The sequence below is a fragment of the Tursiops truncatus genome, chromosome X (assembly GCF_011762595.2).
Source record: "Tursiops truncatus isolate mTurTru1 chromosome X, mTurTru1.mat.Y, whole genome shotgun sequence".
NCBI classification, from domain to species: domain Eukaryota; kingdom Metazoa; phylum Chordata; class Mammalia; order Artiodactyla; family Delphinidae; genus Tursiops; species Tursiops truncatus.
In genome coordinates this window covers 98,640,307-98,663,727 of record NC_047055.1, presented here as the reverse complement: position 1 = coordinate 98,663,727, position 23,421 = coordinate 98,640,307, and positions in this window count along the sequence as shown.

Genomic DNA, 23,421 nt, shown 5'->3' with positions numbered 1-23,421 from the left:
CTTGACCTAATTGATATATGCAGAATACTGAACCCCAGTACTATAAAATATACTCTTCTCAAGTGTACTTGGAAAGTTACCAGTATTAACCAATGGACCATGAAACAAGTTTCAATAAATTTCAAAGGAGATTATATTCTCTGAAGAAAGTAGAATTAAGCTAGAAATCTGCAACAAAAAGATAAACAGAAAAAGAACTCCCTTAATATTTGTTATTAATCTATATAGTTATAAATAAACCACTGATCAAAGAATCACAATGAAAAGTAGAAAATACTTGGAAATGAATGATAACATATTTGATATATCAAAATATGCAGGATGCAACTAAAGCCATGCATAGATAAAAAACTTAGACTCACATGCATGTATTAAAAAAGAATGCTGGAAATCAACACTCTATATATCTATCTGAAGCAGCTATAAGAACAGCAAATTAAATCCAAAGAAAGTAGAAGAAAAAATAATAATGATATATACAGAAGTCCAATAAATAGAAGACAAACATAAAATTAATCAACAAAACCGAAAGTCAGTTCTTGAAAATATCACAAAATTGATAAACCCCTGGATCAAGGAAAAAATATAGAAGGCAAAAATAATATCAGAAAATTTAAAAGGGATGTTACTATAGATGCTATACATGTTGAAAAATTATAGGAAGATATTACAAACAATGTTATGTCAGTAATTTCAAAACTTAAATGAAATAAATACCTTGAAAACATCATTTAACAAAACTGAGTAAGAGTAAATGGAAAATCAGAATTATTCTATATCTAATAAAGAATTTGAGTCTGTAATTCAAAACCTACTCTCATAGCAAACTCCAAGTCCACTGAATTCTTCTAAATACTTAAGGAACAAATAAAATGGCACTTATATTATACTCTCTTCCATAAAAAAAAAAAAAAAATTCCAAGGTTCTTCTACAAAGCTAACATAACCTACTGTCAGAATCTGACAAGGGCACTACAAAATGATAATTACTGCCCAAATTCATCCATTAGCAAGATGCATAAAAAATAATATATTATCAAATTCAGTGATATATGAAAAGTCAGAACCAATTGTGCCAGGAATGCAAACGTGGATTAACATTCAAAATTCAATTAATTTAATTCACCAAATTAGTAGATTAAAGAAAAAGCGTATGGTCAAACTAAAAGGTGAAAAAGTATCATTTGATACCTTTAAAAACCAGTTAAATGTGCTTGAAAAAAGGAAATAAAAGAAAATGAAAAATTCTTAGAAAGCAAGGAATAGAAGTGGATAGATGGGAATACTCTTAATCTGATAAAGAACATCTATAAAAACAAAACAAAACATGGAAAATCATATTTAATTATGATCCTTTTAAAACTTTCCTTCCATCTTCAGAAAAAATAAGGCTACTTGTAATTACCACTTTTATTTAACATTGTATTGGATGTCCTAAAAGGGCAATAAGGTGAGAAAAATATATTAAAAATACATGGACTGAGAAGAAACAAATAAACTTATAATTACTCACAGTTAGAGCAGGTTGTACACACAGAAAATGCAAGAAATCTATTAGAAAAAATTACTGGATGCAATTCAATATACAATAACCAATTGATTTCTATTTAGCAGCAATAAATAGTAAATTAAAATTTTAAAGTATTCATAACAGTTTAAAAATGCATCAACTACCTAATAATATTCTAACAAGACGTGTAAAATGTCTACTTTACAAACTACACAGTATTCCTAAAGAAATTCGAACAGTCTTAAAATATACTCATAGTTTGAAAGACTCAAGAATGAGCAAATTGAATCAGAATCCCAGCAATCAGTGGTGGGGGACCATATCTTAGTCTGTTTGGGCTGCTCTAACAGAATACCATAGACTGGTGGTTTATAAACAACAGACGTTTATTTCTCACGGTTCTGGAGGCTGAGAAATCCAAGATCAAGGTGCCTGCTTCCTGATTCATAGACTGCCTTCTCCCTCTGTCCTCACAAGGCAGAAGGGACAAGGGAGCTCTCTGAGGTCTCTTTCATAATGACATTAATTCTTCATTATCTAATCACTTCTAAAGGTCCTACTTCCAGATACCATCACATTAGGTATTAGGCTTCAATATATAAATTTGCCCTGGGGGGCTGGGGGCGGACACAAACATTCATTCCACAGCGAAGGGGCAGTGCAACAAGCTAATTCTAAAATTTATGTGGAAATGCAAAGGATCAAGAGTAAGTGAGACAATCTTGACAAAGAATAACAGAGTTGGGAGATTTGAACTGCTTTTTAAAAGTAGCGTAATTAGCACAGTGGGATAGACAAATAGAGGACTGGAACAGAATATAGTTCAGAAATACCCTCATACATGTCCAGTCACCTGATTTGTGATAGAGATGACGTTGCATTGGATCATCTTGTTAATAAAGTGTGTTGGGATAGATGGATATTGATGTGAATAAAATGAAAAAAAGAGAATCGTGACCTCTATCACATATCATTTGGACAATCTATTATAGATGGATTGTTTGTAGCCCTAAATATGAGAGGTACAATAATAAAACTCCCTGAAGATAACATCATATAATAAATTCATAAATTTGGTGGTAGGCAAAAATTTCTTAAACAGTATACAAAGAGCAGTAATCATAAGGAAAAGATTGATAAAATAGACTTAATTAAAATTAAAGCTTCTATCCATCAAAAGACATGTTTAAGAGAGTGAAAAGTCAAGTAAAAACGGCGAGAAAGTATTTTCCATATGCTGGTGGGAGTGTAAACTGGTACCACAGCTGCCTTGGAAATTATTTGGCATAATCTGTAAAGTTGGACTTTTATAACCCAATGTTACAACAGGTTTACCTCTAAATACTTACCCAGAAGAAATATGTATATGTCTTCAAACTGCATTCACAACAACATCCATAGCAGTGTTATTAATAAAAGCGTCAAGTGAAGAAACCCAAATGCTCATAAATAGAAGATAAATGTATTGGGTGTATTCATATGAATGGAGTAATACACAACTACAAAGATGGATGGATCACTGCTTCTTGCAACATGAATGCGTGAATGAAGCCAGACTCAAAAGAGCACATGCTGCATGGATAATTATATAAATTACAAAAACATGCAAAACTAATTCATGATGAGAGAAGTCCAAACAGTGTTAACCTATGGAAAGTTAAGACTGTGAAGAGGTTCATGGGACGCTTCTGTGGTGCTGGTAAGGTTCTATATCTCTGTCTGGGTGGTTGTTTCTAGGTGTGCTTACTTGAAAAAAAATTGAGCTATGTATTTACAATGTTATATCATTGTAATTTAATATAAAGTTTACTCAAACAACCAACAACAATACAACCCCCAAAGATGGCATTATCAGTATAAAATATATTAGAAAAATAAGTTTCCTGGTAACATTACTCTCTTATATTAACTCTGAAAATCAAATGCTCCTCATTGGTTAAAACAGAGAGGGACTCCCACCTCTATGAAATACTACAATGGGATGATTATTTCAACAAAATTACACCTGAATAATATTATTCTCATATTTGCTTTTTGAAGAAAATTATTTTACTTTCCTCTATTGTAGGAAGGTCAGGTCTAGGGCCCCAAAACTAGTATGGCTATCCCTCAGCAAGACCTTGTCATGAAAGTCAATGAATTCTGAAAAAGACATAAGTCTAATTGTGCCTTGGACACAATGTGATACAGGTCTTGCCCTATATACCATCCACCTTCACCACTAACCTATTGCAAATGCAACCTGGATGTCAAATCTAATGACCTTTTCTTTTTTCCCTAAATACAATATAATGTGAATTTGTGTAAATTTTAACATTATTAAAATATGTAACATAGGTAGTGAAATTCCCTGGTGACCTCATGTCCAGATCATTAAGAATGGCTTGGTAATAAAGTCCGCAAGCTTTTTCTATACATATATTGGTATACAGAAGTACTATACATATGGTAGTCACATCAGAATGTTCTGCAATTTTTTTTCATACGATATATCTCTGTCATTTTTCTATCAGCACATACAGATCAACCTTATTCATTTTAATGTCTTTATGTTATCCCAGCATCTGGATTTGAAAATCATTTATCTGTTCTTCTATTGATGAACGTTTTGGTTGCCTGCAATTTTCCACTATGAAAAACAAAGCTGTAATGAACATTCTTGTATGTATCATTTTGTGAGTGTGAGAGAACATATCTTCAGATTAAGTTACTTGAGGTAGAAATACTGCATAAACTAGAATTAATCTTTTAAAAATTATTATTTTAGTATTTCTTCCGTAGGTTTTATGACTTTCACTTCTGATCTTTAACTTTCTTTCTGACTGTGGCTTTGTCAAACTGTGTACAAGACATTTTAACATCTTGTTAACATTTCCCAATTATATCCTTAATTATAACCTTCGCATAAGTCAGGTTCACAAACTTGCCAGATCTCAAGCTGTGTTCTCACAGAGTTGCTGATGAAAATACTTTAAACATCAGTCACAGAATTATTTTCAAAGTCAGGAAGACTTTTTCCCCCAGCACTTATATACATGCTGAATGTGGGAATCAATTTCGCTGGATATGGCATAAAATATGAATCATTCTGTTCCAGATTATTGGATAGGATATTGAATGTTAAATCATTAACCCCTAATTCATTTATTAAAGAATTCTCTTAGTACACTTTTTTTTTTTTTGGTGTGAGAGCATTATTTCTAGTAATGATCTAAGCTACAGTTCCAGGAGTCTCTATCAGAAGAAGGAGACAATAAAATCTAAAAGAAATCAATTTAGGTAATTTAATATGGGGATTTTATGTTCAATGAGAATTATAATCACCTTATTTAAATATTACATTTAATTAAATAAAAATGTTTGATTGCAATACCAAAATGATGTGGCTTTGTTTCTCTTGTTCTTACCCTCAATTTAATGGGAAAGTTGTGATATTCTCCATGGGTTCATTGGGGCTAAGATTCTGCAATCAAATTTCTGTGCGTAATTTAACAGACAGATAATGTATAATATTGACCTTATTTTTGTATCTGTGGTGTCCCAATCTACCTCTCAGTGACTTTCCAGTCTAAAAATATATTGTCACTGGTGTCCTTTGAACACAGACTCTCGCTCATGTTTGTGCCTATGCCTGGTCTTTTATATTTCTTACCCATGATGTTCAGAGTCCCACCTAGAGGTACCCTTCCTTCCCTAACTCTGTCCTGAAAATAGTTCCACTCTTTCCCCTCAGAGCTGCCAGTGCTTTACCTTTCCATTTTGATCTCTGCTCAACAGTACTGGTCTGGGGAGGGATCTTCGCTGGCTGGACTGGTGAAAACAGGGGTGATAAAGTGAGCAAAAGTGAGAGTGGTCCTATAGAGAAGGTCTTTCCTCTGATCTCCACCACGTACTTTATTTTATTTATTTTATTATTATTTTTTACATCTTTATTGGAGTATAATTGCTTTACAATGGTGTGTTAGTTTCTGCTTTATAACGAAGTGAATCAGTTATACATATACATATGTTCCCATATCTCTTCCCTCTTGCGTCTCCCTCCCTCCCACCCTCCCCGTCCCACCCCTCCAGGTGGTCACAAAGCACCGAGTTGATCTCCCTGTGCTATGCGGCTGCTTCCCACTAGCTATCTACCTTACGTTTGGTAGTGTATTTTATTTTATTTTATCTTATTTTATTTTTAATTGAAATCTATTTGACATATAACATTGTATAAATTTAAGGTATACAGCATGTTGATTTGATACATTTATATGTTGTAATACAATTGCCATTGTAGCAGTAATTAGCACCTCTATCACACTACATAATTATAATTTCTTTTTAGTAGTTGGAACAATCAAGTTCTAGTCTCTTAGCAAGTTTGATGATTATAATACAATACTGTTGTCTATATTCTCTATACTGCCCATTAGATATCCAGGGCTTATCCACTACTCATTGTGAGTTTATACCCTTAAACAACATCCATCCTATTCCTCAACCCCAGCCCCTCGCAACCATCATTCCACTCTCTGTTTTCACAAGCTTGCCTTTTTTAGGTTCTACATATAAGTGATGTCATATAGTACTCGTCTTTTTCTGTTTGACTTATTTCACTTAGCATAATGTGCTCAAAGTTCATCCATGTTGTCACAAATGACAGAATGTATTTTTTTCTCATGGCTGAATAATATGCCATTGTATATATATACCACATCTTCTTTATCTATTCTACCACTTTCGTTTTGCTGAGCCCCATTTCCCATATGCCAAGCACAGACGTTTTTGCCCAGCCCATTCTTTTAAATTGTAAATAAATCTCAGTTCAGTGTTAGCTACACCCAAACACCCATTTATTTCACATGTTTTCCCCACTTAAATAGTCTGTCTGAAAAAAAATTTAGGGGAAAATATAGGAGGATATGTCTTTCTTATCAAAGACAAAAAGACACCGACTCCATAGATTTTCTGCACAGTTAACTATGCTTCATTTATTATGGTGCTAATAGTGAAGAACCTCAAAACTCTAGTGTGCTGGTTCCAACATTGGCAGAAAGGTAGCTTGAAGGTCTAAGGTTTTTAGAGGTCCAGGGAAACAGAAACCCATATACAAAAGAACAAACCTTCATCTTGGTGATTTATAATTCCTTCGCCTATCACATGTGGGAAAATACTTTCTCACTTTATTATTTATCTTTTATCATTGTCTTTTTATTTAGTTTTCTACTTTTCAGAAGTTTAAAATTTATGTATAGCAAAATTAGCCTATTTTTATCATGAAATCCGTCACATATATACAGAAAACTGCAGAGAATACAAATGAATAACTCAATAATTTATCACAAACGAATCACCGATTTATAATGATAGCACTAAGAAGTCCTCTCATGCCCCATCCCATTCATTACTCTCTCTTTCCCTTCTCTGCAGAGGAAAACCCCCATCCTGATTTTGGTAGTAATAGCTCCTTATTTTTATTTATGGTTTTGGTGATTAAACTTGCATTGCCAACATTAATTATGCTTGTTTTTGAACATTTTGTATTGATTCAGACAGTATTTTGTGTCTGACATATTTTGCTTAACTGTAAGTCATCCAGGTTGATTAATGGAGTTTATTCACATTCATTGTTATATACTGTTCAATTGTATGACAAAACCACATTTGAATTATCCATTTGGTTGTTTCCATTGATTTGTCATTAAATCATTAGTGCTGTGAACGTTCATGCATATGTCCATTGTACATGTGCAATGTCTTGACTTTTTTGCCCCTTTGCATTTCCATATAAATCTTAGAACATATTGTCAGGTTCCATTACAAAATGTATATGTATTGATTGGGATCACATTATATCAGTAGATAATTTGGGGAGAATTAACATCTTCAGAATATTGAGTCTTTGAACCCATTAACAGGGTATATCCCTCTACTTATATAGATCTTAAATTATTTCTATAATCTATAATATTTTATCATTTCCTCCATAGAGTTTTCAAAGACCTTTTGTTAAAATTATTCTTAAATGTTTTCATATTTGCGATGCTATTACAAATGATATTTTTTATTGAAAATTTTATTTCCTAGTTGTGTTGCTTATTTATAGAAATGCAATTAATTCTTATGTAGTATTAATATTATAGCATATAAGTATTAATATGATAATATGAGTATTAATTCTTATAAAGAAATCTTGACAAATTCACAATGATTTTAATAATTTATCTATGGGTTATTTTGGACTTTCTATATAATAATCATGTTGTTAGCAGTGATATTTTATTTCTTCCTTTGAAATCCTTGCAACATTTATTTTTCTTGTCTTAATGTTAAGACTTCATGTACAATGTTGAATGAAAGTGGTGAGAGTGAATATCCTATTCTTTTCCTGATCTCAAAGGGAAAGCTTTCAACATTTCACCATTAAGTATGTTTGTATAGATTTTTTGGTAGCACTGTTTTTCTGATAATCAAAGTTTTCTTCTGTTTTTAGCTGGTAAAGCTTTTTTAAAAATCATGATTGGATATTAAAATTTATCACATGCTTTTCCTGTATTAATTGAGATGATCATATACTTTTTCTCCTTTTTTTCTGTTAATGTAAGAATTTTATTGATGGGTTTTCTCTCAAACCAATATTAAACCAATGTTCCATGCTCTTTAATGGTGCTCAGAAAATATACCCCAACTCCAAGATGACACTTCTAGAAAACCCTCCAAGTTTTTTTAGTGCTTGAATTGTCTCTTTCATCTTTTTCTCCTTTTTTTTTTGTATAAATGTCTTATTCTTCTGCAATGTGTTTTGGTGTAAGGAAAGAGGAAGGAATTTGGCCTGTTATCTCATCCCATTTATTAATATGTCTTTTCTCCACTGATTTGACATGAAATTTTTATGATACAGTAAGTGCCTATATACACACAACTCTATTATTACACTATATTCTGGATAGCTCTTTAATATGTGGTTGGGCTAGTCTACCTTCATTATTTCTTTTTCACGGTTTCCTGGACATTCTCACTCATTTACTTTTCCACATCAGCATTATAAAGAAACAGAATATGGCTGATTTTCTTTGCTTAATAAATCATTCCTTGTAACTCATATCCATGATGTAGCAAATACTTTGTACCATGTGAGATATTTTTGGCTATAAACAATAATAAGTAGATCCATATTGTACCATATAACAAAACCTTGCATAGTAGGTGGTTTCAAGGTTAAGTCAGTGACTCAATTGTGTTAATAAGGATCCATCTTTCTTCTCTACCGTTGTCACCATATTGCTGCATCATGACAACATCAGTATCATATTCAGGTTAAATGTGAGAAGGAATTTCCCTGTCTTGTTTCCCTTTTTAAGGTAGATTAAAAAGTTTCCACAAATCTCTATGCATGTAGCCTTCATGTCTCATTGGCCAGAATTGCATCACATTATTGAACAATTAAGAAGCAAAAGAATACTATCACAATCAACTTAGAAACCGATCAGGAAACACCCTTTGGATCTGGGTAGGAATCCAATCTTTACCAAACATCATGGACATTTAAAATTGGGCAAAGAAAATCATTCTCTAGTAAGTCTGTGTCTTTATTCCTGTTTCACCCCTAGGTTTTTCATGACATTTTTTTTTTCTTAAATTCCATATATATGTGTTAGCATATGGTATTTGTCTCTCTCTTTCTGACTTACTTCACTCTGTATGACAGACTCTAGGTCTATCCACCTCATTACAAATAGCTCAATTTCATCTCTTTTTATGGCTGAGTAATATTCCATTGTATATATGTGCCACATCAAAATGCTTTCAGCAAAGAAGTGGCGAAATACCTATTGCGTGGGCAGTCTCCACCTATACAACTTCATATTAGAGAAACGTACATAATTGGATTTAAATCCAATTGTCCTTCAGTGCAAACATCATTCATAATCTTCAGTAAGTGCTTAATAAAGTGCTTCTTGTGGTGACCAGTGAGTTAATTTTCTTACATGCAGAAATTCTAAATTCCTGAATATTCATTTTATTGATTATATTGTAATATTCTATCTTTTTTTGGAGGTCAAAACAAAACAAAATGTGAATTACCATTCAAAACTACTATTATGGAGTAGGAATATCTTCAATACACAAAGCCAGCTGTTACTATAACGTTTAAAAGTTTGCTGCATTCCTCATCCCAATTTTTACCTACAAGAAAAGACCTTTTATTTCATATGCTATACCATCTTTCCCTCAAGTAGGAAATCAAAATATTTAGACCTGTAGTTTTCAAGATTTTCAAAATTAAATCATTTTCTACATAAAATCTTCTAGCATCATGACATATAAAACATATGAAGCTATTCTGGTTTTTGAAAAGGTGGTGGGCCTTATAGCTCTACTTTGTTGCCTTCTTTCTCCTCTTCCCTTCCTCCCAACACTTAATCTCATTCCTCTGTGGTGGATTCTAAGACACCTCTGCAGAACTTGTGAAAAGACTTGATATGGGCCATAGAATAAAGGAAGTATTTTGGGGTAATAAACTTTGGTAGGTAGCCTCCTATCATTTACCTTCTTCCTTTGAAAGTAAAATAAATCATAGAAATAGTAATAAGGAAATAGTAATAGTAATAGTATTAAGGAAATAGTAATAGTAATAAGGAAATAGTAATCTAGACTCATCACTGGGTGTGACTCCCTTTCATGGTTTATTAAATGAATTTAGTTTGATTTCTTAAATACAATATCCTGGTCTGTTGCCAATTTTAGTGTATTGAAGAAAGGGGAAAAAATCTGCAAAATGATTCCTTGAACATTTTAGTTATCTTACTGAGCTAATAAGATTTTACTTAGGAAATGAATATTTCCTAAGTAAATAGGAATATTTACTAAGTAAATATCACAGCAGAGTGATAATATCATAGGGAACATTTCCTCTTTTGGACTGATTTTGTTTAATGCAACTCAGTGTGTTTATGGATTGAACACTGTTATCACTAAAATGTTGCTTAAGAATCCGTGTGAAATTAATTGACAGTGTTGATCTAGGTGTTAACATGGAAAGCCTGTGTTGTCAAAGCTAACATTATTAGAGCTAGTCCCCTGTATCTTTTTGTACAGAGTGCAAAGGTTAATTTAACTGACTTGTTGACAGATGGTGCTCTGGCTGATACTGCTGGGTGAGTCATTTCACTAGAACAGGGTTGACCCTTACCATGAAAACCAAATGAAAGGAAAAAAATTAAAGGTCTTTGTGGATCTTTGTGTAATATTAGTTCAAAATTATATTATGCAATTTTAATTGACATATTTACTAAAATCAAATCATATTATGTCCCTCAGTGCTGTGATTTTCAATTTATGGACAAAGATGAAAACCCTAAAAATATTAGCATCTCTTCTGTTTAGTTGCATCATATGACTATTTCTTTTCAACAAAACGTAATCTAAGCACATATGAGTAACTCTTTGAACATTGTAAACAATTTTAAAGAAATAGTATGATATGGAAAATACCAACAGCAACAACACTAGTAATACATGTATATTTCTTCCATAGAGATAAAAAAAAATTATGTAAATTATATCCAGTTGTTCATCTTAACTCAGGAAGAGTGTCAGGAGTAGGTCCTTTTCTGTAACTGGCTGAAGGGAATAATCATTCCTTGGTACTTCCAACCTTTACAGCTGAAAGATCTCCATTATTTTGCTCCCTCAAAATCAACAAAACCTTTCCACTTGTGTATAGGAATTGAGTTGCATCCACTGAGGTATCAGAATTGACTCTTGTGCAGGCAGTATTTCTACCTCCAGTATGCCCACCTTTAAAAACTTTAAGGTGGGACTTCCCTGGAGGTCCAGTGGTTAAGACTTTGCCTTCCAATGCAGGGGGTGCAGGTTCAATCCCTCCTTGGGGAGCTAAGATCCCACATGCCTTGAGGCCAAAAAACCAAAACATGGAAAAAACAGAAACAATATTGTAACAAAAAATTCAATAAAGGCTTTAAAAATGGTCCACATCAAAAAAAAAAACATTTAATCTAAACATATAAATATATGGAAAGAATTTTAAAAGCATAAACATTTGTAAAATTAAAAGTGAAGTCTTGGGCTTCTCTGGTGGCGCAGTGGTTGGGAGTCCATCTGCCGATGCAGGGGACACAGGTTCGTGCCCCAGTCCGGGAGGATCCCACATGCCGCGGAGTGGCTGGGCCCGTGAGCCGTGGCCGCTGAGCCTGTGCGTCCGGAGTCCGGAGCCTGTGCTCCGCAACGGGAGAGGCCACAACAGTGAGAGGCCCGTGTACCGCAAAAAAAAAAAAAAAAAAAAAGTGGAGTCTTAAGTATCCGTTGAGAAATGAATGGATGAAGAAAATGTGGTGTATGTATACAGTAGAATATTATTTAACCATAAAAAGAAGGAAATCTTGATTTTTGCAACAACTTGGATGACCTTGAGGGCATTATGCTAAGTGAAAGAAGTTGGGCAAGGAAAGACAAATACTGTATGAGCCCACTTATAAGTGGAATCTAAAAACAGACAAACTGGGACTTCCCTGGTGGCGCAGTGGTTAAGAATCCGCCTGTCAATGCAGGGGACACGGGTTCAAGCGCCGGTCTGGGAAGATCCCACAGCTTTCATAATGTAAACGTGTCCTTCTTGCAGTATATTTAATGCCTCGTTTTCCACATGTTTGTGCTTTTTGATGATTTTGTTGTTTAAAATGGCCCCTAAAGGTAGCGTTGAAGTGCTGTCTAGTGTTCCTAAGTGCAAAAAGGCCATGATGTGTTTGGAGAAAACACATGTGTTAGAGAAGCTTTGTTCAGGTGTGGGTTATAGTGTTGTTGACTGAATTCAGTGTTAATGAATTAAAAATATATATTAAATACGGTGTCTTTAAACAAACACACATAACACAACTTTGTGTATTTATTGGTTAACGAAAATGGGACCAGAGGCTCACGGAAATCCAATGCTGTATTTGTCCTAAGAGCAATGGTTTAGTATTCACTAATTCAGTGTTTTTGGTGACTTTATTGAAACTACCAAGGATAATGAGAATTGACTGTGTGTGTGTGTGTGTAATTCCAGGAAAAATCTGAAAATCTTTTCAATTTATTTTATAAGGCTAGCATACCTAGAAAAAAGCAGCATGAAACCTGACAAAGATAAAACTAAAATGAGCCTTACCAAACCATCTCATTTATGATTATTTTGGTAGATTAGATTGAATAGTTATTTACATCCCCCTTCTGTGTAAGGAGATAATATATCCCTGTCCATTGTCATGTGATGTGCAGTATCTTCCTGTGGGAGAAATATGATTCCTCAACTTATTAATAACAAGCTTGGCCACATAACTGGTTTGATCAATGAAATGTGAGTATGATCCTGTATAACAGTTCCAAGCAAAAGGTTTAGAGCTATTGCTGAATTTCACCAGCTCTTTTGCCCTTTTCCCTTTAATAATATAACATAAGGGCTCCTCTCTCAGCTTGGATCCCAAGATGATGGAGACATCGGAGTGGAGGCACAGAACTGCAGTCAACGTGTAATTTGCTGGGGAGTGAGAAGAAGAAAACATTCTTGTATGCCACAGACATATTGGAGTGGTTTGTTACCTCAGCTTTATCTAGTAATGGCTGACTCATAAAAAGATGGATGCAAAGATCCTCTAAAAATACCAATAACTTTAACAAAACATTTGTTTCATTCAATAAATTAAATATAAAATATTTATTTAATCTATGATTTGGAGATAAAGGGTGGAGATGCAAGGACCAAATTGCAACTGTAAGGAGATCTAGAGGGTGGAATCTGTGATCAAGGACGTCTGAGGGACAGAATGGGTCAGGGACTGAGGACTGTTGCACAAGGCCTGGACCACTGTATTACAACTTCTAGCTTCATGAGAGAAAAATCATCTTCAACCTTGTTAAAATGATAATTAAGGTAGTTAAAAGACTATAAAACTAATATTCACCATGATTATAATCATGTTAGAATATATTTTAAAAATTAAGTAACGTACAAAAGGGAAATTAGTAATGTCTTTCTAGTTAAAATAAAAATGACTAAAAAAGTAAAATAAATAAATCTATGATTTTATTAAGCCATAATAAAAAATGACTTACGTAGATTTTGCTCCAGAATTTAACACTTAACAATATGAAAATTATTAACATAGTAAAGCAATAGGTACAATAAACAAAAAATCTTATCATGTAAATTGGCTATAAAGATCCATTTGACTAAATCCAAAAACATTTCAGAATAAAAATGCTTAACAAACCCAGATTGAAATGTACATCATTAATGTGATAAAAATTATTTCAGTAGTGAATTTTTAGAGGTTTAATGTTAAGGAACAATTTAAGAATTCCGTGGGACTTCCCTGGTGGTCCAGTGGTTAAGACTCTGTGCTCCCAATGCAGGGGGCCTGGGTTCGATCCCTGGCCAGGGAACTAGATCCCTCATGCTACAACTAAGAGCCTGCATGCTGCAACTAAAAGATCCCACATGCTGCAACGAGGATCCTGCAGGTGGCAACGAGGATCCCCGCATGCTGCAACTAAGACCCTGTGCAGCCAAATAAATAAATAAACAAACAAACAAACATTAAAAAAAAAAGAATGCCTGTTCTCACTGCTCTTTTGAACATTGGTCTGGAAACTAGCCAATACCTTAAGGCAAAAAAGTGTAATAATAGTGTTAACTTTTGAAAAGTAGGAGGCCAAATTATATAACACATTTAGGGAACTGCCTGGAACATAATTGGAATGAGCAATAATAAAAATATGATTATTATGGCTAAGAGATAGAAAATGAATCTACAGTAATCAGTTCCATTTATATATAACAGCAATAACTTATTAGTTCATTCAATGAAACAAAAGATACCATTTATAATAATAGCAAAAATATAAATTGTATAGGTCTAAATATATAGATGAACACTAAAATATTACATACATGCATTTCTAAAAATTGTGACTAGAATATTTTAGAATCTAAACTGGCATTAAAATCCAGTTTAGAAATTAAGTACTATGGACATACAGGTGTGGTATTCTCACAAACAATGCTCTTCTTTCTAAAGAATAAATTATTTTTATACTGAGCTATGGCTCTGCTTAATTCATCCTTCTTCCACAAATCAATATCTCCTTTTTTAGAACTGCAATTGCTCTTATTACTCCTACAGTCACTTAATCATTGGCATAGTTACATCCTTAAAAATAAGGTTTTTTTGCTGGGCTAAGGAAGTGAGCTAACCGTAAGCAAGCATCCTGTGCCAGGGTATTTACGTAATCTCATTTAATCCTCACCATATCCTAGGAAAGTAAGCAATACTATCCCCATTTAACTCTTGAAGATGTATAAAGCTCTCTTTCCTAGAAATGTTTTATGTTCCTAAAATATGCTGTGTCTTCCAGAGAAGTTAGCACAAGTACAGTGTTTATGTATACTGCAACTTTGTGCAAGACTAAGAGAAATTTAGTTATGTCTCTTAATTCTACCAGTGGGTAAAATTTTTTATTTATACATTACTAAATATTTATCATTTAGTTAGTATTACTCAAGTTAATTTATTTCAAAACTATGTACTTACAATTCAAAAAACATGTTTAAGTTTACTCCTAAATATTGACATTTCTTTCCTATAAGGGCTTTCATAGTTCGTTTGTGCGGGGGCAGGGGCAGTTGAGAACCTTATCAACTATGGTACACTGCTATCCCTCTCTCTAATCATATACGTATTTGTATCTCTCTATACGTATGTATAAATGCCTATATATCCATATTTATGTATCTGTGTATTTATCTTTCTATCTCTAGATTACTTGAGTGAGAATAATTTCATTCTGTGAAACTACATCTTTATAGACTTACTAATAAAATTAAGCATGCACATTCACACACTAGATGTCTACACTGTGTTTCTGGTCATGATCTATACTACATCTAAATGGGCAATTAATAAAATAATAGTTAGGAGTGTCTGATTTCTACCCTGGTCTTCATCTACCTTCATTGCCCTAGTATTTTTATCTTCTGTGGTCCTCTTCTGGGTCTCATACTTTTAAAAAATGGCTGTTATTCAAGTTGATTAACTCCTTCTATCAGGAATAAAATATAATTGGCAAAAATTTGCGATCTCTTGCATAGGCTCAAAATAAAAATTTTACTGTACACAATATTAAAAACTGGACTCATGCAGGTCTTGCTGTGTATCCCCATTTGTTATTGCATGGAGACTCAAATGTAGAACCTAACAAAGTTCTGTTTCCCCTGATGTGTTTGGGCTCTAAAAATTGCCTGCTGCTGTTGCCTGTTAATAGATTAGTTTTTTTCATTTTCTCTGCTTTGGCTTTTAACTAATGACAAAACCTTCCAAGCTGTGACCTACCTCAAAAAGTTGTCCTTAAGCTCCCCACTTCAGTATTCTAATGTTAATTTCTATGTCAGTGTTACATATCCCATTAAGAGTACTCCACTGGGGGGCTGTGGTGTTTACTTGTGGTAAGTCATCCTCTGACTATGCTTTATATTTACATATCTGTCTTTCTCATTAGACCATTAGCTTCTCAAGGGTAATGGTTATTTCCTGTTTATCTCTGTGTCTCAATACTTAATATGATACAGAGAAGATGCCAAGTTGGTTGAGAGAACTAACAAAAAGGAAAATGCTAATAGCCAGGAGGAAAGAACCCAAGTTCTCAAGCCTACCACCAAATTCTATAACTTAGAGCAAGTCAGCTTTAGGCTCTATGCTCCATTCCCTCAAGTATGAAAAGGAGGTGGAGCCATCAGATAGTACCAATATCCTTTTCTTTTAAATATCTCCTACAATATTGGGCTCTGCAGGCATTCAATGAACACTTCTTGATGGATATATTATTACTTTGGCTTTCACATTTCTCCTGGTCAGGCAAAACCATTGCCTATAAATTATCCTTGATTGACACGATATTTACAGTGTTACCCATGAGCCAAATGTCATCCATGAACAGAATGGAATACTATTTTCTGACATTTGTTTTTGTGGGAATGGATATGTATTGATAGAACTATTTTTTGTGTGTGTCCTCATGTACTTTAGCATTTTGCTTTGAGAAACGTTGCTGTCCCAGAAATATTTTCCTTTGGAAAAAAATTAATTATCCCAGGGCCTTAGCCTTTAGTTCACGATACCTGAAGAGGAGAAATAAGATACTTAGCATTTTTGTGGTACAGGGGCAATGAGTGAGCTGCGTAAAAGGAAGACACTTTACACATGCAAAAGATTAGGTCTGTAGCTGCTGGAAATCAAGGGATGTGCATTAAATGTGGAGTGTTCAATGTTACATAGAACACAGGCGATTTTAACCACAAATAGCAGGAGCAAACATGCTGCCAGAGTTTCTTTCCTTTTTTCTTTTATGTATGTATGTATGTACGTATGTATGTATGTATGTATGTATTTATGGCTGCATTGGCTCTTCGTTGCTGCACGTGGGCTTTTCACTAGTTGCGGCAAGCGGGGACTACTCTTCATTGTGGTGTGCAGGCTTCTCATTGCGGTGGCTTCTCTTGTTGCAGAGCATGGGCTCTAGGCGAATGGGCTTCAGTAGTTGCAGCACGTGGGCTCAGTAGTTGTGGCTCACGGGCTCTAGAGCGCAGGCTCAGTAGTTGTGGGGCACGGGCTTAGTTGCTCCGCGGCATGTGGGATCTTCCCGGACCAGGGCTCGAACCTGTGTCCCCTGCATTGGCAGGCGGATTCTTAACCACTGCACCACCAGGGTGCAGGAAGCCCGACACTCTTCTAAGGACAAATCACTGAAAGATTTTAGTCTTAAAAGGGTGCTTTGTTTTACCTGCTTGGTGAAGTTTATAAAAATATTCCATGTGACAATTCACAGTGGCAGATCCTTGTGTCATTTGCAGAAAGGATGCCCCATCACTGCACAGGAAGTTCACCAGTTTGTCCTGGAGCTTATATGGTTTTGGTGCCCTGCTCAACTCCTTCTCCACAATGGTTGTCAGCTGAAGACCTTGTTTCCCATTTCAGTAAATGTGAAAGGTCACAACCACAAAATCCCGTCGCCATTATTGGCATCTGTGCTCACATGCCCTGATTTCCTTTTGGTCACTATGAACTGACTGTTTGCCCAGCAGAGATTAACATTCAATGTGTGCACTAGATCTAATTTTCTTTCTGCTTATTTGAGGACATTGATGCAGTAATCTCTCCCCTTTTCTGCAACTTAAATTTATTTATTAAGGTTGGAAAGTGTTAGGGAGGAGCAGTTATGGTACAGGGTGAAATCAAGAGTTCCCTTTTGGTGGGAATTCCCTGGCAGTCCAGTGTTTAAAACTCCATTCTTCCACTGCAGGGGACACGGGTTCCATCCCTTCAGGGAATTATGATCCTGCAAGCCGTGCGGTGTGGCAAAAAAAAAAAAAAAGCAAAAATAAATAAATAAACAAATAACAGTGTCCCCTGCATTGACAGGCAGGTTCTTAACCACTGTGGCACCAGGGAAGCCCTGTTTTCTTTTTTTTTTTTTTTTGCGGTACGCGGGCCTCTCACTGCTGTGGCCTCTCCCATTGCAGAGCACATGAACATTTTGTTACATGACTCTTTTTGAATTATGGTTTTCTCAGGGTATATGCCCAGTAGTGGGATTGCTGGGTCATATGGTAGTTCTATTTGTAGTTTTTTAAGGAACCTCCATACTGTTCTCCATAGTGGCTGTACCAATTCACATTCCCACCAACAGTGCAACAGTGTTCCCTTTTCTCCACACCCTCTCCAGCATTTATTGTTTCTAGATTTTTTGATGATGGCCATTCTGACTGGTGTGAGGTGATACCTCATTGTAGTTTTGATTTGCATTTCTCTAATGATTAATGATGTTGAGCATTCTTTCATGTGTTTGTTGGCACTCTGTCTATCTTCTTTGGAGAAATGTCTATTTAGGTCTTCTGCCCATTTTTGGATTGGGTTGTTTGTTTTTTTTTGTTATTGACCTGCATGAGCTGCTTATAAACTTTGGAGATTAATCCTTTGTCAGTTGCTTCAATTGCAAATATTTTCTCCCATTCTGAGGGTTGTCTTTTGGTCTTGTTTATGGTTTCCTTTGCTGTGCAAAAGCTTGGAAGTTTCCTTAGGTCCCATTTGTTTATTTTTGTTTTTATTTCCATTTCTCTAGGAGGTGGGTCAAAAAGGATCTTGCTGTGATTTATGTCATAGAGTGTCCTGCCTATGTTTTCCTCTAAGAGTTTGATAGTTTCTGGCCTTACATTTAGGTCTTTAATCCATTTTGAGCTTATTTTTGTGTATGGTGTTAGGGAGTGATCTAATCTCATACTTTTACATGTACCTGTCCAGTTTTCCCAGCACCACTTATTGAAGAGGCTGTCCTTTCTCCACTGTATATTCCTGCCTCCTTTATCAAAGATAAGGTGACCATATGTGCGTGGGTTTATCTCTGGGCTTTCTATCCTGTTCCATTGATCTATATTTCTGTTTTTGTGCCAGTACCATACTGTCTTGATTACTGTAGCTTTGTAGTATAGTCTGAAGTCAGGGAGCGTGATTCCTCCAGCTCCGTTTTTTGTTCTCAAGATTGCTTTGGCTATTCGGGGTCTTTTGTGTTTCCATACAAATTGTGAAATTTTTTGTTCTAGTTCTGTGAAAAATGCCATTTGTAGTTTGATAGGGATTGCATTGAATCTGTAGATTGCTTTGGGTGGCAGAGTCATTTTCACAATGTTGATTCTTCCAATCCAAGAACATGGTATGTCTCTCCATCTATTTGTATCATCTTTAATTTCTTTCATCAGTTTCTTATAATTTTCTGCATACAGGTCTTTTGTCTCCTTTGGTATGTTTATTCCTAGATACTTTATTCTTTTTGTTGCAGTGGTAAATGGGAGTGTTTTCTTGATTTCACTTTCAGATTTTTCATCATTAGTGTATAGGAATGCCAGAGATTTCTGTGCATTAATTTTGTATCCTGCTACTTTGCCAAATTCATTGATTAGCTCTAGTAGTTTTCTGGTAGCATCTTTAGGATTCTCTATGTATGGTATCATGTCATCCGCAAACAGTGACAGCTTTATTTCTTCTTTTCTGATTTGGATTCCTTTTATTTCCTTTTCTTCTCTGATTGCTGTGGCTATAACTTCCAAAACTATGTTGAATAAGAGTTGTGAGAGTGGGCAACCTTGTCTTGTTCCTGATCTTAGTGGAAATGCTTTCAGTTTTTCACCATTGAGGACAATGTTGGCTGTGGGTTTGTCATATATGGCCTTTATTATGTTGAGGAAATTTCCCTCTCTGCCTACTTTCTGCAGGGTTTTTATCATAAATGGGTGTTGAATTTTGTCAAAAGCTTTCTCTGCATCTATTGAGATGATCATATGGTTTTTCTCCTTCAATTTGTTAGTATGGTTTATCACATTGATTGATTTGCGTATATTGAAGAATCCTTGCATTCCTGGAATAAACCTCACTTGATCATGGTGTATGATCCTTTTAATGTGCTGTTGGATTCTGTTTGGTAGTATTTTGTTTAGGATTTTTGCATCTATGTTCATCAGTGATATTGGCCTGTAGTTTTCTTTCTTTGTGACATCCTTGTCTGGTTTTGGTATCAAGGTGATGGTGGCCTCGTAGAATGAGTTTGGGAGTGTTCCTCCCTCTGCTATATTTTGGAAGAGTTTGAGAAGGATGGGTGTTAGCTCTTCTCTAAATGTTTGATAGAATTCGCCTGTGAAGCCATCTGGTCCTGGGCTTTTGTTTGTTGGAAGATTTTTAATCACAGTTTCAATTTCAGTGCTTGTGATTGGTCTGTTCATATTATCTATTTCTTCCTGATTCAGTCTTGGCATGTTGTGCATTTCTAAGAATTTGTCCATTTCTTCCAGGTTGTCCATTTTATTGGCATAGAGTTGCTTGTAGTACTCTCTCATGATCTTTTTTATTTCTGCAGTGTCAGTTGTTACTTCTCCTTTTTCATTTCTAATTCTATTGATTTGAGTCTTCTCCATTTTTTTCTTGATGAGTCTGGCTAATGGTTTATCAATTTTGTTTATCTTCTCAAAGAACCAGCTTTTAATTTTATTGATGTTTGCTATCGTTTCCTTCATCTCTTTTTCATTTATTTCTGATCTGATTTTTATGATTTCTTTTCTTCTGCTAACTTTGGGGGTTTTTTGTTCTTCTTTCTCTAATTGCTTTAGGTGCAAGGTTAGGTTGTTTATTCGAGATGTTTCCTGTTTCTTAAGGTAGGATTGTATTGTTATAAACTTCCCTCTTAGAACTGCTTTTGCTGCATCCCATAGGTTTTGGGTCGTTGTGTCTCCATTGTCATTTGTTTCTAGGTATTTTTTGATTTCCTCTTTGATTTCTTCAGTGATCTCTTGGTTATTAAGTAGTGTGTTGTTTAGCCTCCATGTGTTTGTGTTTCTTACAGATTTTTTCCTGTAATTGATATCTAGTCTTATAGCATTGTGGTCGGAAAAGATACTTGATACGATTTCAATTTTTTTAAATTACCCAAGGGTTGATTTGTGACCCAAGATATGATCTATCCTGGAGAATGTTCCATGAGCACTTGAGAAAAATGTGTATTCTGTTGTTTTTGGATGGAATGTCCTATAAATATCAATTAAGTCCATCTTGTTTAATGTATCATTTAAAGCTTGTGTTTCCTCATTTATTTTCATTTTGGATGATCTGTCCATGGGTGAAAGTGGGGTGTTAAAGTCCCCTACTATGAATGTGTTACTGTCGATTTCCCCTTTTATGGCTGTTAGTATTTGCCTTATGTATTGAGGTGCTTCTATGTTGGGTGCATAAATATTTACAATTGTTATATCTTCTTCTTGGATCGATCCCTTGATCATTATATAGTGTCTTTCTTTTTCTCTTCTAATACTCTTTATTTTAAAGTTTATTTTGTCTGATATGAGAATTGCTACTCCAGCTCTCTTTTGGTTTCGATTTGCATGGAATATCTTTTTCCATCCCCTCACTTTCAGTCTGTATGTCTCTCTAGATCTGAAGTGGGTCTCTTGTAGACAGCATATATATGGGTCTTGTTTTTGTATCCATTCAGCCAGTCTGTGTCTTTTGGTGGGAGCATTTAGTCCATTTACATTTAAGGTAATTATTGATATGTATGTTCCTATTCCCATTTCCTTAATTGTTTGGGGTTCGTTATTGTAGGTCTTTTCCTTCTCTTGTGTTTCTTGCCTAGAGAAGTTCCTTTTGCATTTTTTGTAAAGCTGGTTTGGTGGTGCTGAACTCTCTCAGCTTTTGCTTGTCTGTAAAGATTTTAATTTCTCCGTCAAATCTGAATGAGATCCTTGCTGCATAGAGTAATCTTGGTTGCAGGTTTTTTTCCTTCATCACTTTAAATATGTCCTGCCAGTCCCTTCTGGCTTGCAGAGTTTCTGCTGAAAGATCAGCTGTTAACCTTATTGGGATTCCCTTGTGTGTTATTTGTTGTTTTTCCCTTGCTGCTTTTAATATGTTTTCTTTGTATTTAATTTCTGACAGTTTGATTAATATGTGTCTTGGCGTGTTTCTCCTTGAATTTATCCTGTATGGGACTCTCTGTGCTTCCTGGACTTGATTAACTATTTCCTTTCCCATATTAGGGAAATTTTCAACTATAATCTCTTCAAATATTTTCTCAGTCCCTTTCTTTTTCTCTTCTTTTTCTGGAACCCCTATAATTTGAATGTTGGTGCATTTAATGTTGTCCCAGAGGTCTCTGAGACTGTCCTCAGTTCTTTTCATTCTTTTTCTCTATTCTGCTCTGCAGTAGTTATTTCCACTATTTTATCTTCCAGGTCACTTATCCGTTCTTCTGCCTCAGTTATTCTGCTATTGATCCCGTCTAGAGTATTTTTAATTTCATTTATTGTGTTGTTCATCGTTGTTTGTTTCATCTTTAGTTCTTCTAGGTCCTTGTTAAATGTTTCTTGCATTTTGTCTATTCTATTTCCAAGATTTTGGATCATCTTTACTATCATTATTCTGAATTCTTTTTCAGGTAGACTGACTATTTCCTCTTCATTTGTTAGGTCTGGTGAGTTTTTATCTTGCTCCTTCATCTGCTGTGTGTTTTTGTGTCTTCTCATTTTGCTTAACTTATTGTGTTTGGGGTCTCCTTTTTGCAGGCTGCAGGTTCATAATTCTCGTTGTTTTTGTTGTCTGTCCCCAGTGGCTAAAGTTGGTTCAATGGGTTTTGTAGGCTTCCTGGTGGAGGGGACTAGTGCCTGTGTTCTGGTGGATGAGGCTGGATCTTGTCTTTTTGGTGGGCAGGTCCATGTCTGGTGGTGTGTTTTTGGGTGTCTGTGGACTTATTATGATTTTAGGCAGCCTCTCTGCTGATGGGTGGGGTTGTGTTCCTGTCTTGCTAGTTGTTTGGCATAGGATGTCCAGCACTGTAGCTTGCTGGTTGTTGAGTGAAGCTGGGTGCTGGTGTTGAGATGGAGATCTCTGGGAGATTTTCGCCATTTGATATTATGTGGATCTGGGAGGTCTCTTGTGGACCAGCGTCCTGAAGTTGGCTCTCCCTCCTCAGAGGCACAGCACTGACGCCTGGCTGCAACACCAAGAGCCTGTCATCCCCACGGCTCAGAATAAAAGGGAGAAAAAGTAGAAAGAAAGAATTAGTAGAAGTAGAAAGAAAGAAAGGAGGGAGGGAGGGAGCGAGCGAGGAAGGAAGGAAGGAAGGAGGGAAGGAAGAAAAAAAGAAAGAAAGAAAGAAGATAACGTAAAATAAAATAAAGTAAGATAAAATATAATAAAGTTATTAAAATAAAAAATAATTATTAAAAAAAAACGGACGGATAGAACCCTAGGACAAATGGTGGAAGCCAAGCTATACAGACAAAATCTCACACAGAAGCATACACATACACACTCACAAAGAGGAAAAGGGAAAAAAAT